The sequence below is a fragment of the Saimiri boliviensis genome, chromosome 7 (assembly GCF_048565385.1).
Source record: "Saimiri boliviensis isolate mSaiBol1 chromosome 7, mSaiBol1.pri, whole genome shotgun sequence".
In the NCBI taxonomy this organism is placed as follows: domain Eukaryota; kingdom Metazoa; phylum Chordata; class Mammalia; order Primates; family Cebidae; genus Saimiri; species Saimiri boliviensis.
Window position 1 is genome coordinate 8,288,357 of NC_133455.1, and position 16,559 is coordinate 8,304,915.

Genomic DNA, 16,559 nt, shown 5'->3' on the forward strand with positions numbered 1-16,559 from the left:
TGTCCTGGTCAAGGCAGGTCAAAAGCTGCCTCTGGGTTTGAATGTCACCTGGGTCTGCCTCTTGTGGCTGTGTGGCCATGATGGTGGCTTCCCATCTCTGAGTGTGGCGAATGGACAAGTCAGGTTGGCCTCTGTGGCTGGGGTGAGCCTGGGAGGCCCCAAGCTGGTGAGTGTGACCCGGGTGTGCAAGAGCATGAACAAGTGTGAGTGTCAGTGCAGCAGAGTGAGCAAGTGTGACTGTCGCCTTGAGCGAGTGAGTGGTGGAAGACCACGGGTGTCAGCACAAGGGGGCGTGAGACAGACCGCGCCAGCGTGCACGAGTGAGATAGTGAGACCGCGCCAGCGGGAGCGAGAGTGAGACCGCGCCAGCGCGTGTGAGACAGACCGCGCCAGCGTGAGCGAGACAGTGAGACCGTGCCAGTGTGCGCGAGTGAGACAGTGAGACCGTGCCAGTGTGCACGAGTGAGACAGTGAGACCGCGCCAGTGTGCGCGAGTGAGACAGTGAGACCGCGCCAGTGTGCGCGAGTGAGACAGTGAGACCGCGCCAGCGCGAGCAAGAGAGTGAGACCACGCCAGCGTGCACAAGTGAGACAGACCGCGCCAGTGCAAGCGAGAGTGAGACCGCACCAGCGTGAGTGAGACAGTGAGACCGCGCCAGCGCGAGCGAGACAGTGAGACCACGCCAGTGTGCGCGAGTGAGACAGTGAGACCACGCCAGCGCGAGTGAGACAGTGAGACCACGCCAGTGTGCGCGAGTGAGACAGTGAGACCGCGCCAGCACGCGCGAGACAGTGAGACCACGCCAGCGCGTGCGAGACAGTGAGACCGCGCCAGCGTGCACGAGTGAGACAGTGAGACCACGCCAGCGCGAGCGAGACAGTGAGACCGCGCCAGTGTGCGCGAGTGAGACAGTGAGACCACGCCAGCGCGAGTGAGACAGTGAGACCACGCCAGCGCGAGCGAGACAGTGAGACCGCGCCAGTGTGCGCGAGTGAGACAGTGAGACCGCTCCAGCGCGAGTGAGACAGTGAGACCACGCCAGTGTGCGCGAGTGAGACAGTGAGACCGCGCCAGCTCGAGTGAGACAGTGAGACCACGCCAGTGTGCGCGAGTGAGACAGTGAGACCGCGCCAGCACGCGCGAGACAGTGAGACCGCGCCAGTGCGCGCGAGACAGTGAGAGTGCGCCAGCGCGTGTGAGCGAGACAGTGAGACCGGGGCAGCGCGAGCGAGACAGTGGGACCGCGTCAGCGCGAGCGAGACAGTGAGACCGCGCCAGCGTGCACGAGTGAGACAGTGGGACCGCGCCAGTGTGCGCGAGTGAGACAGACCGCACCAGCGCAAGCGAGACAGTGAGACCGCGCCAGCGTGTGTGAGACAGTGAGACCGCGCCAGCGCGAGCGAGACAGACCGCGCCAGCGTGAGTGAGACAGTGGGACCGGGTCAGTGTGCGTGCGTGAGACAGACTGTGCCAGAGTGAGTGACACAGTGAGACCACGCCAGCGCGATCGAGACAGTGAGACCGTGCCTGCGCGTGCGAGACAGTGAGACGGCGCCAGCGCGAGCAAGACAGTGAGACTGCGCCAGCGCGAGTGAGACAGTGAGACTGCGCCAGTGTGTGCGAGTGAGACAGTGAGACCGTGCAAGTGTGAGACAGTGAGACCGCGCCAGCATGAGACAGTGAGACTGCGCCAGTGTGCGCGAGTGAGACAGTGAGACCGTGCCACCGTGAGACAGTGAGACTGTACCAGTGTGAGCGAGACAGTGAGACCTAGCCAGTGTGCGCGAGCGAGACAGTGAGACTGCGCCAGGGCAAGCGAGACAGTGAGACTGTGCCAGTGTGTGCGAGTGAGACAGTGAGACTGTGCCAGCGCGAGCGAGACAGACCGCGCCAGCGTGCACAAGTGAGACAGTGAGACCGCGCCAGCGTGCACGAGTGAGACAGTGAGACCGTGCCAGTGTGCGCGAGTGAGACAGTGAGACTGCGCCAGCGCGAGCGAGACAGACCGCGCCAGCATGCACGAGTGAGAGAGTGAGACTGCGCCAGCGTGATCAAGAGTGAGACCGCGCCAGGGCGAGACAGTGAGACCGCGCCAGCGCGAGTGAGACAGTGAGACCGCGCCAGCGTGCACGAGTGAGACAGTGAGACCGCGCCAGCGTGCGCGAGTGAGACAGTGAGACCGCGCCAGCGTGCACGAGTGAGACCGTGCCAGTGTGCGCGAGTGAGACAGTGAGACCGCGCCAGCGCGAGCGAGACAGTGAGATCGTGCCAGCGCGCGTGAGACAGTGAGACGGCGCCAGTGCGAGCGAGACAGACCTGGCCAGCGCGAGCGAGACAGTGAGACCGCGCCAGTGTGTGCGAGTGAGACAGTGAGACCGCGCCAGTGTGAGACAGTGAGACCGCGCCAGCACGAGACAGACTGCGCCAGTGTGCGCGAGTGAGACAGTGAGACCGCGCCAGCGTGAGACAGTGAGACCGTGCCAGTGTGTGCGAGTGAGACAGTGAGACCACGCCAGCGCGAGACAGTGAGACTGCGCCAGTGTGCGCGAGTGAGACAGTGAGACTGTGCCACCGTGAGACAGTGAGACCGCGCCAGCACGAGACAGTGAGACCGCGCCAGTGTGCGCGAGTGAGACAGTGAGATCGCGCCAGTGCGAGCGAGACAGTGAGACCGTGCCAGTGTGTGCGAGTGAGACAGTGAAACCGCACCAGTGCGAGTGAGACAGTGAGACCGCGCCAGTGTGCGTGAGACAGTGAGACCGCGCCAGCGCGAATGAGACAGACCACGCCAGTGTGCGTGAGTGAGACAGTGAGACCGCGCCAGCGCGAGTGAGACAGTGAGACCACGCCAGTGTGCGTGAGTGAGACCGTGAGACCGCGTCAGCATGCTTGAGACAGTGAGGACCGTGCCAGTGTGAGACTGTGCTGCAGGGCTGAGCTTGGCGACGCCGAGCCAGGAAGCCTTGGCATGGGTGGCTCTGCCAGGGAGGCATAGGGCCCGGTCCACGTTGTGGTCCATACTGCGCACGCCTCGGCCGCTTGCGGGCAGCGCTGTGCCCTGTGCCCTCGCTCCCCATGGTGCACGCACTTGGCCCTGGGTTTGGATCCCCGCTCAGTCCCTTCCTTGCTTTGTGGCCTTGGGTGAGTCCTCCCTCACAGCAGTCGCTTCCTGGCCAGGGACCCGGGATGGCTGCGCTCCTTACAGGGAGTGGATGTTGTCACCCCCTGCTTCCCTCCCCCGCCGGCTCTGCCCAGGATCGGAAAGGAGCCGGCCTCTGATTGTCAGCGTGCCTTGCCCACCTTTCGGACTCCAGTGCCTGATGCTGTTCCGGTCGGCCCTTCCCACCTCACTGCGCCCAGCCTGGCCGCCCAGCACCTCGCTCGCCTGGACTGGCGAAGTGGCCTCTCCCTTGGCTGTGGCTTCCGCCCTCGCCCGTGCTGTACGGCCGGGTGCACCTCCGCCGTGGAGCGGGACCGTGGCCACCTGCAGCCCGCATAACCCTGCTAAGGCTCCTTGCTCTGGTGATAAAACCCGTCTGCAGCAGCCCTCGTGATCTGCCCGGCTGCCTGCAGCCACCCGCTCTCCCTGTCTCTGTGCTCCAGCCAGGGCCCTGGGCTCCCTCCCACCTCAGCCCAGCGCCCGCTGCCCCTTGGCCCCTCAGTCATTGCCCTGGAGTCCGGCCAGCGTGACAGTTGCCTCTCGTGGGAAGTCCCGCCGAGTTTTCTAAATTGGGAACCCTTCTTTGGACCTATGTGTCACTCTATCACTGCTGGGAGATTCCCTGGACAATGTGACCTTGAGAACAGTCCTCACCTGCCCTGACCACAGCCACCAGGACACCCGGCACTTTGGGGATTGTAGGCTGAGCTGGCTGGGGGGAGCAGGTTAGGAGAAGATGGGGTCTGATCTCCCAGCCGGCCCTCCCAGGTGGAGGTCAGGATCTTCTTGGTGCCCGGGGAGAGCGCCCGCCAGGCCTGGCTCTGCTCGAGCCCGTGACGGGGTGTGTGCAGGTGGCTGGCCACTGAGGCTTCCGGGAGCCGGGGCAGGCGGCTGTGAAAATGTGCCCAGACCCTCCCTGTTTCCAGCCTTCCCGCAGGGCCTGATTTTGGAGCTGACGCAGATGGCATGACCAAGTGCCAAGCCCGGGGGCATCGTAGTGAAAAAAATGCTTTAAAAAGAAAAAAGGGCAGGAAAGAAGCAGCTGGCTTGTCCTCCTGCGAGCTGCCCGCAGCTGCCCCTTCAAAGGCTCCCTCCTTGGGGCCTGAGAGGGCCTGCCAGGAGCTAGAGAGGGCTGGCCTTTCGGAGCTTGGCTGCCAGCCCCTGGGTGGGGGTAGGAGTCATGCCCAGCAAGACCTGAGCACTGGAAGTGGCACACACTGGCGCTGAGGGCACTTGACGTTCAAGGCATTCCTGTGGGGTCAGTGTTTTTAAAATCATCGTTTCCGTTTTAGAGTCGGGGAATCTGAGGCTCAGAGAGGTGAAGCTGCTCGCTCCAGGTTGCACAGCTAGGAGGGGCAGAGGCCAGACTGGAGCCTGGGGAGCCCCCAGCCGTGTAGCAGCCGGCAGCCCTGGCCGCCCCAGTCCCCATCCCTCCGCTCCGGCTCGGGGTGGAGAAGGGGTTTCCCAGAGTTCCACGTGAGACTGACCCTGTCCAGTGCTCAGCCCGCTGGACTGTCGTGTCCCTGTTCTTTTTCACGTTGAAGTTCACACGAGAAAGAATGGAAACCCCTCGGTGCAAGTAGTCAACAGTTACAAAGGGGTCCCCTTCTAGCCTCGGGCCGCCTTCTCTCCAGAGGTGGTCAGCATCCTCCCTTCCGTGGGAATCACGGTCTTTCTGTGGCCTTTGACGGCCTCTGCGGGCCTCTTGCCAGATGGGAAGGTGGTTTTGTCTTCCCCAGAGTCCTCTCATGGAAACCTAGAGTCCGCAGGTCCGAATCTGGCTTCCTGGACACGGCCCGAGCCTCACGTTCCTCCCTGTGGTTTGAGTTTCTGCACGTCGTTCCTCGCGATCGCGTGGCTGGGATGTGCCGCCGTTTGTCGGTCCGATCGTCTGCCGATGGACGGGCGGGTTGTTTCCAGTGTTTCTGCGATTCTGAATAGAGCTGCAGTGAACACTCGTGCACGAGTCTGTGGCTGTTTTCGTGTCTGCCTGGTGAAGACCTAGGAGCTGAATTACTGGGTTATGTGGCAGGCATGTGTTTAACTGTGAGAATCGGCCAAACTGTTTTTGCAAAGTAGTTGCTCCATTTGCGTCGCATCGCAGGGGGTGAGGGTTCCGGGTGCTCCTTCTCGCTGGCACGTGACGCTGTCTGTCTCAGGTTGCCATCTGCCTGGGCGAGCGTGGTCTTCCGTGGTTTTAATTGGCCTCTCTTAAGGACTGATGATACTGGGCATCTTTTTGTGTCTCTTGGGCAGTTTGTAGATACTCTTTTGTGAAGTGTCTATGTCGTCTTTTGTTTGTTTGCTGCTGGGTTGATGGGCCCATATTGATTTGTGGGTGTCCCCTCTGCATTCTGGAGCTGTCGCTGCATTGCAGTGGTAACTCAGAAATTCTTAAATGAGGCTGGGCACAATGGCTCACACCTGTAATCTCAGCACTTTGGGAGGCCAAGGCAGGAGGATCACTTGAGCCCAGGAGTTGGAGACCAGCCTGGCAACATGGTGAGACTCTGTCTCTGCAAAAAATACAAAAATTAACCAGGCATGGTGGCACGTGCTTGTAGTCCCAGCTACTCAGGAGGCTGAGGTGGGAGGATACCTTAGGTTGAGGCTGCAGGAGCCATGATTGTACCACTGCACCCCAGCCTGAGTGACAGAGCAAGACTGTCTCCAAAAAACAAAAACAAAAACTCCAAAATACCAACCAAACAAAAATTCTTTCATGAGAGTAGTAGACACCCCCCGCCCCCGCTCCATCCTTCAGGTTTCAGCCCACCCGCCTGTTCGTGGGGTCCTCTGGGGCGTTAACGGGGAGTTTCCCAGTGGCCTGGCGATGCGGCCCTGGGCCCCTGGGTGGTGTTACAATCCACACCTCTGGGATTGAATCACAGCTCTAAGAACTTGGGCATGAGATTTGCTTGTCTGAGCCTCAGTCTCCCTCTCTGTCAGATAGGTAGCAGGAGCTGCCTCCAGGGTTATCATGGGGAAATACTGGGCCCGGCGTTGGTGACGTGTGGGCCCCGATGGTAGCATGGTCCCCTTTCCCCGAACGTCGACGCTGTCTTCCCAAGCCCCATGCGTGCGATGCCTGGTAACGAGACCCATGTTTTCTCCGCAGGTCTCCCCGAGAGTCTTTGAGGACACAGCCTCGCTGGAGGCAGTTTCTGGTAGGTTCATGTCTGACTCCTCTTGGTGTCGCCAGGAGGTTCGTCCTGCCTGGACCATCTCAGGGGAAGCGGGTCTGGAATGGCTGGGAGCCGGGTTCGGCCTGTTGTGTGTGGTTGGGGCAAGGCATGGCCTCAGGGGCATGAGGGTCTGTCTCATCAGAGCTGTCCAGGGCATCGAGCAGCTGGGGCAGTTTGCGGGGTCCCCCAGGCATGGCCTGTTTCCTGGCTGAGCTGTTGCAGTGACTTTTTGATGATGCCTGAGAGATAGGAGGGTCCCTGACGGCGTCAGTGTTGGGGGTGGGTTTCCCTGGGCTCCAGGGTTCCCGGGCACATTGCTTTTGTGCACTGGCAGAGGGCTTGCAGGTTTGGCCAGGGTGGGGCCTGTGGCTGGGCCCAGGTGTTCGGGTGTTGGATGTGGGAGGAAGCCCTCAGGCTGAGTCACCACTGTGGTCCCTGTGCCCCGCAGGCAAAGAGCTGGCCTGGGTCCTGGTCTCGCCACTGCTACCTCTGTGCTGGGCACTGGGGCCGGGCTGCTTGATCTCTGTGTCTCTGTCTCTCCATCTGTAGACGGGGGTGGGGCTGCGTGGGTAATAACACTTTCCCCTTGTAGGGTTGCTGTGCTGATGAATGCTGGCAGAGGGCAGTGCTTGGCGAGTTGTAATCACAGGTCTTGCTTTTGAGACGTCACCCCATTGTGTGACCTCACAGCAACACTCCAGAATGGGCAGTTAGCCCCGTTTTACAAGTGGGGAAACTGAGGCACGGGTTGGTCACCTGGCCCAGATCTTTCAGCTGGAAGCAGAGAATCCCTTCTCACCCTTCCCAGGGAACCCAGCGGGTTTGTCCCGGAGTGCTCATTCCACAGCCAGGCAGACAGACGGTTGCTGAGGGCGTCACGGGGCTCATGCACACGGAGGCTGGGGCACACAGTGGGTGCTTAGTGTAATCTGGCTCAGGCCGGACCGCTGGTGGGAGATTTCATTCCTGTTCCAAATACGGTAACGCGCTATATAATGACATTTCCGTCAGCAGTGGACTGCGGCCCCATAAGATTATAATACCACATTTTTTTTTTGAGATAGAATCTTGCTCTGTTGCCTAGGCTGGAGTGCAGTGGCACGATCTTGGCTCACTGCAACCTCCACCTCCCGGGTTCAAGCTATTCTCCTGCCTCAGCCTCCTCAGTAGCTGGGATTACAGGTGTGCACCACCATACATGGCTAATTTTTGTATTTTTAGTAGAGGATGAGTTTTGCCATATTGGCCAGGCTGGTCTTGAACCCCTGACTTCAAGTGATCCACCCGCCTTGGCCTCTCAAAGTGCTGGGATTACAGGCGTGAGCCACCTCACCCGGACAGTATTATGTTTTTACTGTTCCTTTTCTATGTTTGGATACACGGTGTGCCACGGGGTTCCAGTGGCCTGTGGGATTCAACCACACACTGTACAGGTGGTAGCCTGGGAGCCATAGGCCACACCGGGGGTGTCCAATCTTGTGGCTTCTCCAGGCCACATTGGAAGAATTGTCTCGGGCCACACAGATAATACACTAACATTAATGATAGGTAGCTGATGAGCTAAAAAAGAAAAAATTCTCAAAAGGGTCTCATAACATTTTAAGAAAGTTGACGAACGTGTGTTGGGCCATATTCAAAGCTGTCCTGGGCCAGGGTTGGCCCAGCCTGGGTGACAGCACACAGCCTGGTGATCAGCTGGCGCGGTGGTCAAGGCTTGTGAAAGTCCATCCCGGCCAAGCTCACACAGCCACGCCTCCGCTGGCCCTGCGCTCCCCAGAACGGAACCATGGTTCAGCGGCGCGTGCCTATATATGTGTTCATGTGTGCACCGACTCTTTTTAAAGCACCTACTGTGTGCCGGGCTCTGCTGTGGGCGCTGGGGACAGACCTGTGGGCAAGATGGCCCAGGACCTCGTCCTCCCTGTGGGGAGACAGACCTGGCCAAAGGTGACCGGGTCCGACCCTTAGTGGGTCTCTCAGTGGAGGGTACGGGCGGGTGGGGGTTGCAGTTTCAAAGCGGGGGTCGGGGTGGGCCTCCCTGAGAAGGTGGCCTTGGAGCAGGAACCTGAAGGAGGGGAGGAAAGGAGCGTGTGGGTGTCCGGGGGAGCGTGTGGGTATCTGGGGGAGCGTGTGGGTATCTGGGGAGCGTGTGGGTGTCTGGGGGAGCGTGTGGGTATCTGGGGGAGCGTGTGGGTATCTGGGGGAGCGTGTGGGTATCTGGGGGAGCGTGTGGGTATCTGGGGGAGCGTGTGGGTATCTGGGGAGCGTGTGGGTATCTGGGGGAGCGTGTGGGTATCTGGGGGAGCGTGTGGGTATCTGGGGGAGCGTGTGGGTATCTGGGGAGCGTGTGGGTGTCTGGGGGAGCGTGTGGGTATCTGGGGGAGCGTGTGGGTATCTGGGGGAGCGTGTGGGTATCTGGGGGAGCGTGTGGGTATCTGGGGGAGCGTGTGGGTATCTGGGGAGCGTGTGGGTATCTGGGGGAGCGTGTGGGTATCTGGGGGAGCGTGTGGGTATCTGGGGGAGCGTGTGGGTATCTGGGGGAGCGTGTGGGTGTCTGGGGGAGCGTGTGGGTGTCTGGGGGAGCGTGTGGGTGTCTGGGGGAGCGTGTGGGTGTCTGGGGGAGCGTGTGGGTGTCTGGGGAGCGTGTGGGTGTCTGGGGGAGCGTGTGGGTGTCTGGGGAGCGTGTGGGTGTCTGGGGGAGCGTGTGGGTATCTGGGGGAGCGTGTGGGTATCTGGGGAGCGTGTGGGTATCTGGGGGAGCGTGTGGGTATCTGGGGAGTGTGTGTGTATCTGGGGAGCGTGTGTATCTGGGGGAGCGTGTGTGTATCTGGGGAGCGTGTGGGTATCTGGGGGAGCGTGTGGGTATCTGGGGGAGCGTGTGGGTATCTGGGAGAGCGTGTGGGTATCTGGGGAGCGTGTGGGTATCTGGGGGAGCGTGTGGGTATCTGGGGGAGCGTGTGGGTATCTGGGGGAGCGTGTGGGTATCTGGGGGAGCGTGTGGGTATCTGGGGGAGCGTGTGGGTATCTGGGGAGCGTGTGGGTATCTGGGGGAGCGTGTGGGTGTCTGGGGGAGCGTGTGGGTGTCTGGGGGAGCGTGTGGGTGTCTGGGGGAGCGTGTGGGTGTCTGGGGGAGCGTGTGGGTGTCTGGGGAGCGTGTGGGTGTCTGGGGGAGCGTGTGGGTGTCTGGGGGAGCGTGTGGGTGTCTGGGGGAGCGTGTGGGTGTCTGGGGAGTGTGTGGGTGTCTGGGGGAGTGTGTGGGTGTCTGGGGAGTGTGTGGGTATCTGGGGGAGCGTGTGGGTATCTGGGGGAGTGTGTGGGTATCTGGGGAAAGGGCAACCCAGGTCGAGGGAACAGCGGCGCCAAGGTCCTGAGGCTGCTGGGCTTGGGCCTTCTGGGTTGCAGGATTCTGAGTTACCTGTGGGCGGGGGGAAGGTTTCCCAAGGGAGGCCACTTTCCTTTGTCCTGTGCCTTTGGGGGACCCCACAGGCAGGGCGAGAGGTCAGCCCTGCAGGTCAGCTGCTTTCTGGGGCTGGGCCTTGGCCCCACAACCAAGTTTTATCTTGGAGAGTGAGAGGGAAGGTGGAGTGGGATGGTGGCGGCCCCCACCAGGTGACCGCTCAGCAGGGCTTTCTGCCTGGGCTCATGGGGCCTTCGAAGCTGGAAGGAAATCGGCCTTGGCCTTGGCTGGGCTGCTTTTCCGGCCTCCTCCTCCTCTGACTCTCCGCGCCCATCCATCGGCGTCTCCGTCTCCAGCCTAATGGGGAGCCTTCCTCCTGTGGCTGAGTTATCTGCTTGTCATGCCAGTGGCCCACCCGAGGACGATAAAAGGGCTTTTTGTCTGCAAGCACTTAGCTTCCTCCGCCGGGACGATCCATCACATCTGAGGGTGGCCGGGAAGGCAGACAGACGGTGGAGGGCCCTCCTCCCCCTGCCGAGGGGAACTGATGCTCCCCGGAGCCCTCTGCCAGGGCCACAGTGGCTCCTCAGCCCACAGACAGGGCCTGTCTGGGGCCGGCAGGGGCGAGTGGGAGGGGCTGTGGGCACGCGAAGGCAGGCAGATGCCCTGTGCTCCCTGGCAGAGGACTCCTGCCTGGACACCCAGCCCCGTGGCGCCTGTGTGACAGCTCTGTGGGGCCCCTCTGGGACTTTTCACATTGGAGGGGGTGGTGGGGGTGCAGCCTTTTCTGAGGAAGAAACGTGATGGGGGTGGAACGGGAAATGGCGGGGATGGGGGACAGATGTGGGCCGGCGCTCTGCGTGCACGTAGGTCCCCCACCCCCCGGGTTAAGCACTTTGTAGAATTCTTCTTAAAATCTCAGAGTGACCCTAAAGGGGGGCACCCTCCTTACCCCCATTCTCCAGATGAGGAAACTGAGGCACAGGATGAGATGGGGCAGCAGCAGAGGGAGGGCTTGGCCCCGGGCTCCCAGCCGCACGCTCTTCCCTGCTGACCTAGGACCTCAGAAGCGGGGCTGCCAGAGCCCCTGGCCCCGAAGTCGGGTTTGCCCGTGACTTTAACCTCTGTGAGTGGGTCCTTCAGCCAGGGAGTGGGCTGGGAAGGTTGGTATCTGCACATTGGGGTAAGAGGTCAGCGTGGGTGGGGGCTGGGGTCTCGGGGTACCCTGGGGGGTGATCAGGGACACTGAAGGTGTGTGTGTGGCGGTTTCAGGGCCCTGGCACGGTAGGATCTTGCCCCTCAGGGACTCTGGGAGGACTGGCCTTATGCCCAGTTGGACGGGGTCCTGGGCCCTGCTTGGGTTGGGGGGAGAGCAGTGGAGCCCCCCCCGCCCCTCCCTGTCTGCCATCCTCCTCCCGCCCAACTGGGGGCTCCCTGCAATCCCTTCCTTCCCTCCCCCTCCTCCCCCTTCCTTCCCGCTCCGCGCCCCTCCTCCTGCTCCTCCTCCCTCCTTCTCCCCACAGGCCACCCTCAAATGACAGCAATTAATGGTGCCTGTGATGGCGGGCTGAGAGGAGGAGGCTGACAGTTGAGCGTGTCCGCCTGTGGCCGCCTGCTAATCAGGCCCGGGGGACGCCCCTCCCGTCCCCGCCGCTGGCTGCGGGCGCCTGCCCCGCCATCACTCACAGGGGACAGGAACCCCGGACAGGCCCGCGGGAGCTGGCGCAGCGCCCCCATCCCTGACCTTCTATTATCATTATCATTTTCTGTCCTAGACGGGTGGGCTCTGGCTGGAGTCTTGCTCAGCATGAGTCGGTGGATGCCTCCCAGACGTCCTTCTTCTGAAATGACCTCTCACGTGCCTGTGTTGTCCTCAGGGCCTGCCCTCCCCACAGGGCCCCATCCTTTTGTCCCTGCTTCCCTGGGAGGGGCGGGTTGGGTGGTGCCCATTAACCATGCCCTGTCGGGACAGCAGGCATCAGTTAAATGCCCTGGCCTGAGTCCTCAAGGCCTGGGGGCAGCTACCTGAGCCCAGAGCCTTGTCTGGCAGCGTGGGGGTGTCTTGTGTGTCAGGGTTAGGAGAATCCTGGCCAGCTCTGTCCACACGGGGCCTGGTGCTCGACCGTTTATCACTTTGCAGCAGCAATAATGAAGCCCCTGCTGTATGCTGTGGCCCGCAGCTGGTATGTTCACTCTGGTTCGTTTTACTCTGCAATTCTCTGAGAAGTGTGGTATTTCTCACCTTGCTTTTGCAGAGGGCAAATCTGAGGGCCAGAGAGGCAAAGGGATTTGCCCTAAGGGGCACAGGGCCCTAAATGACCTCGCTAGTATAGGACAAAGCTGGGGCTCAACCTATCAACCTAGACCCAGACTGTCCACTGCTCATACATCAGGGGTCAGTTCAGGAACCAGCAGAGTTGACTGAGAAGTGAGGAATGGTCCCTGGGCCCGGGGCCCTGGGATTAGAGGGAGTAGTGTTCGTATAGGCAACTCTGTTACGCTAAGATCATCTTCGTTGAGATGCAATTCACCTGTCATAAGATGCACCCATTTTAAGGATTCAGTTGCATGAGTTTTGACAAACGTAAACATTTGCGTCACCTCCACAATGAAAATGCAGTGTTTCCATATCCCCCCAATCCCCTCCAATCCCCTGGCATTAGATCCCCAGTGCCTCCTCCCTGCCCCCAACTAGAGGTACCCACTGATCTGCTCTTACAGAAGCTTTTACATCTTCTAGGTCAGGCGTCCCCAAACTACGGCCCGCTGGCCACATGCGCCCCCCTGAGGCCATTTATCCGGCTCCCCGCCGCACTTCATGAAGGGGCACCTCTTTCATTGGCGGTCAGTGAGAGGAGCACAGTATGTGGCGGCCCTCCAACGGTCTGAGGGACAGTGAACTGGCCCCCTGTGTAAAAAGTTTGGGGACGCCTGCTCCAGAACTTTATAATCAAATGAGCACCAGGTATGCACTTCCTGGTGTCTGGCTTCTTTCACTCTGCATAACCCACGTTGCTCACGTATCAATTCATTCTTTCTCACGACTGAGTAATATTCCATTGTGAGCCTTTATTATTTTATCCATTCTTCAGCTGATGGACATCGAAGTTTCCAGGTTTTGGCTATTGGGAATAAAACTGCTCTGAACACTCTTGTGTAAGTCTTTGTGTGAACATGTTTTCTTTTCTCCTGTGTGAATATCTAGGCGTTGGGTTGCTAGGTCCCACAGTAAACGTGTTAGTTTATAAGAAGCTGCCAGCCGTTTTCTGGAGCGGGTGTTCCGCTGTGAATGCCCACCTGCCTGGATGAGAGTTCCAGGTGCTCCACATCCTCGCCAACACTTGCTACTGTCAGTCTTCCAACGTTGCCCGTCCCAGGAGAGTCGGATGCACTTTTGACTGCACTTTTCGGCTTTTGCTGCCTTTTGGGCAAAGCTGTGGTTCTGTGTTTTGATTTTATGTGTCTGGCCACGTGGTGGGAGCCTCTCGGGTGGTGGGAGAGAACCACGGGCTGTCTTTTCCTTTCTAGTCTTCGTGCTGCTGACTGGCTGCGTCTGTCCGATCGTCGTGGTTGAAGCCACAGTGCAGTTCTGGATGGCACCAGCTGTGAATGTTGTTCTGTTTTGTTTTGTTCTGTTTTTCAGACACAGTCTTGCTCCGTCGCCCCGGCTGGAGTGCAGTGGCATGATCTCAGCTCGCTGCAACCTCTACCTCCTGGGTTCAAGCGATTCTCCTGCCTCAGCCTCCCAAGTAGCTGGGATCACAGGTGCGCCCCACCGTGCCCGGCTAATTTTTGTTTTGTTTTTTCTTTCTTTTTTTTTTTTTTTTTGAGTAGAGACGGGGTTTCACCAGCTTGTGCAGGCTGCTGTTTAACACCTGACCTCAGGTCATCCGCCTGCCTCGGCCTCCCAAAGTGCTAGGATTAGTGAGTGTTGTTGTTAACACTCGTATTACAGATGAGGGAACTGAGGCTCTGACAGGTCAGGTGGCTTTCACTCCGCTGAGAAAGGAAACGCTTGGCTCCGAGCTGTGTCACTTAACCCTCCCTGGGCTGGGAGTCGCCAGCTCTGGTTGTTGCAGGGATGTGTTTGCCAGTCCAGAAGGTCATGCCAAGAATTGGTGGCTGGTAGGGGCCAGGCCCACTCCTCCTTCCCCGCGGGTTTCCTCTGCTGGAGGGGTGAGTGTGGAGATGTGTACCTTCCGGGTCAAGCACTGTCCTTTGGCACCGGGCACTGCTGAGCGGGTGTCAGGCGTTGGCCCTGCCAGGGGTCTTTGCTCAATCCTGTTGTCTTGGGCGAGGTCACACCTGCCTTCTGGGGAGCTATTTTGGGGCAAGGGAGGAGCGTGACGTGGAAGCGCGGGAGTGGGCTGGCGACGAAAGAGGGGCCTCTTTCTCCTCTTCCCTTTTCCCTGCCTGAGGGGTGTCAGCTCAGATGACTTTTCGGGGAAGGAGGCCCGTAAATTAAATAAGCAATCCCGTAAATATATAAGTAATGAAGTTAGCGGGGTGCCTAATTACATCAGATTCATCATTGCGGATGGACGCCTGCCCGCTCACGGGACTTGTTTTTCATCTTCAGCTCTGACATGTGTCTCCTTCCGTCTCACAGCCGTCCCCACCCCAGCTGGAGGGAGGAGGGAGGAGGCGGGGAGGGAGGAGGCGCTGCTGTTGGGACTCCCAGAGAGCCTGGGTGGTGGCGAGTGTTGGGGGAGGTCCCTGGAGAGTTGTGTACCCAGTCTGCCTGGTCCCAGGGATCCAGGGGGACCCGTCTTTATGCTGCAGTTGGGCTTATAAACCTACCGGAGCTTTGAAGGGGGAGCACCTGATGGCAGTGACAGCAGGAGCCCCAACAGGGTGATCGTCATCGTGTCTCACTTTACATGTTGTAATTTACTTAATTGACAAGGCTCATGCCTATAATCCCAGCACTCTGGGAGGCCAAGGCGGGTGGATCACCTCAGGTCAGGAGTTCGAGACCAGCCTGGCCAACACGGTGAAACCCCATCTTTATTAAAAACACAAAAATTAGCTGGGCATGGTGGTGGGCACCTGTAGTCCCAACTACTGGGGAGGCCGAGGCAGGAGAATTGTTTGAACCCACGAGGCAGAGATTGCAGTGAGCTGAAATTGCACCACTGCACTCCAGCCTGGACAACAGATTGATACTCCACCTCAAAAACAAAACAAAACAAAACAAAACAAAACAAAACAAAAAATAAATTAAAAAAAAATTATTTAATTACCTAAAAGCTCTTGTAAAGTTAGGATTATCATCATGCCTTCTTTACAGATGAGGAAACTGAGGCACAGAGAGGTTCTGCATCTTGCCCGAAGTCACACAGCCAGTGAACTTTGCACTCAGGTTGTCTGCCTCGGCCCGGTCCTTCCTGCCTCGCTCTATCGGGTGTGCCGTGTGTGCTGTGGCCGTGTCTGTGCGGGCCGCTGTGTTTGTCATCTACCCTTCTGCGTGGCCTGTGGAGGGATTTGCTGAGTCAGGATGGCCCGAGGCCTTCTGAGGTTTCACTGCCGAAAAGATCTCCTCATCCCTTCCACGACTGCTGTAAACAGACACCATTCTGAACCGGAACATAGAATTGTGTTTCACTAACGACAAAGCAAGTCCATTTGCTGAAATTAAAACAGCTTCTTTCCAGATCTTCTCTTTCTCTTTTGGGGGCCCTGATTGCCTGGCTCTTGAGGGACTCTCAGCCCTGCCTTTGATAATGGTCCTTAGACCCATTGTACAGATGGAGAAACTGAGGCTCAGGGAGGTGGAGGGGCGTGGGTGAGACCGCACGCCTGGGAGGTGGTGGAGCTGGGGTTCCAGCTGCCTCTTACTGCCTGGTTTGCGGAACCGAGGCCACTTCAGGTCCCTGATATGGAGGAGGCTGCCTCTCCTCTCTGAGAGGTGCAGGGAGCCGTGTGCGCCCCTGGTTGGCTTTGCTGGGGTCCTTGCCGTGGCTGAGTGCTCAGTCTCGTCTGTCCGGTGGGGAGAGGAGGTCGGCTGCCCCGCCTGGTGGTCGCTTCTCAGGACCTGGGCATGTGCCGGGCATGGACAGAGGATGGGGGTGGCTGGGGGCAGTCTTGTCCTCATTCGCTGTCCACGCAGCCCCAGCGTGCCCAGCCAGAGTCCACGCCTGTCCCCTCCCTCCGTGGTGTCTCCCCGCATCTCCAGGCTCCAGGTCCTGTGGGAGGCAGTGGGGCCTGAAGCCTTGGGATGTCTGGGCTTCCACCGGGGGCCCAGGGTGGGAACACCTTCACTGTCTGGGGTGTACTTGTGCAGCCGGAGAGGGCTGCGTTTCTGGGCTGTGGCTTGGATGGGAGCAGGGGGTTCTCACATTCCCTTGGTGCTGACTTCAGGCTCCGGGGGTTTGGGGCTCCCCTTACCCCTCACTGTACTGGGGTAGAGAGAGGAGTTGAGGACAGACGTACATGAAGAATTGTGTGTGTCTATGATGTTCTTGGGGATTGGAGCAATCCAGGGAGGCTGCCTGGAAGAGCTGGAACACTGACATTGAATATTATTAAGCCCATCTTGGAGGGACAAATGTGTGTACGTGCTTCAAATGGACCTGGCACAGAGCAAATACCGTATTTCATATAAAAGCTAACATTTCCTGATCCTTTTCTTGTCTCAGTGCTGTGTGTGAGTTGCCAGTATTACTATTTTTAACACTAACTACAGTTTCTAACATGCAGCCCATACATACACACGTGTACTCTTAGCAGCAGCCTTGGAAGGTGGGTGCTATTATGATCAGCCCTGTTTTCTAGGGAAACAGGCTGAGGGCAGACAAAGGTTAAGGGACTTGCCCA

General features: G+C 59.2%; 1 protein-coding gene across 31 annotated transcripts in view; it reads left to right on the forward strand.

Annotated features, from left to right (window-relative positions):
* NCOR2 (nuclear receptor corepressor 2) overlaps window positions 1–16,559 on the forward strand; it is a 243,319-nt gene that overhangs the window by 26,477 nt on the left and 200,283 nt on the right. For 29 of the 31 annotated variants that reach the window (XM_074402038.1, XM_074402057.1, XM_074402059.1 and 26 more), the window contains exon 2: window positions 6,280–6,328. The exons of 1 other annotated variant lie outside the window; for it this stretch is intronic. The gene's annotated coding sequence lies outside the window, so the exon portion shown is untranslated. Of the gene's footprint in view, window positions 1–6,279; window positions 6,329–13,386; window positions 13,509–16,559 lie in introns of all 31 variants that reach the window. One more of the 31 variants, XM_074402040.1, reaches the window with a different exon arrangement.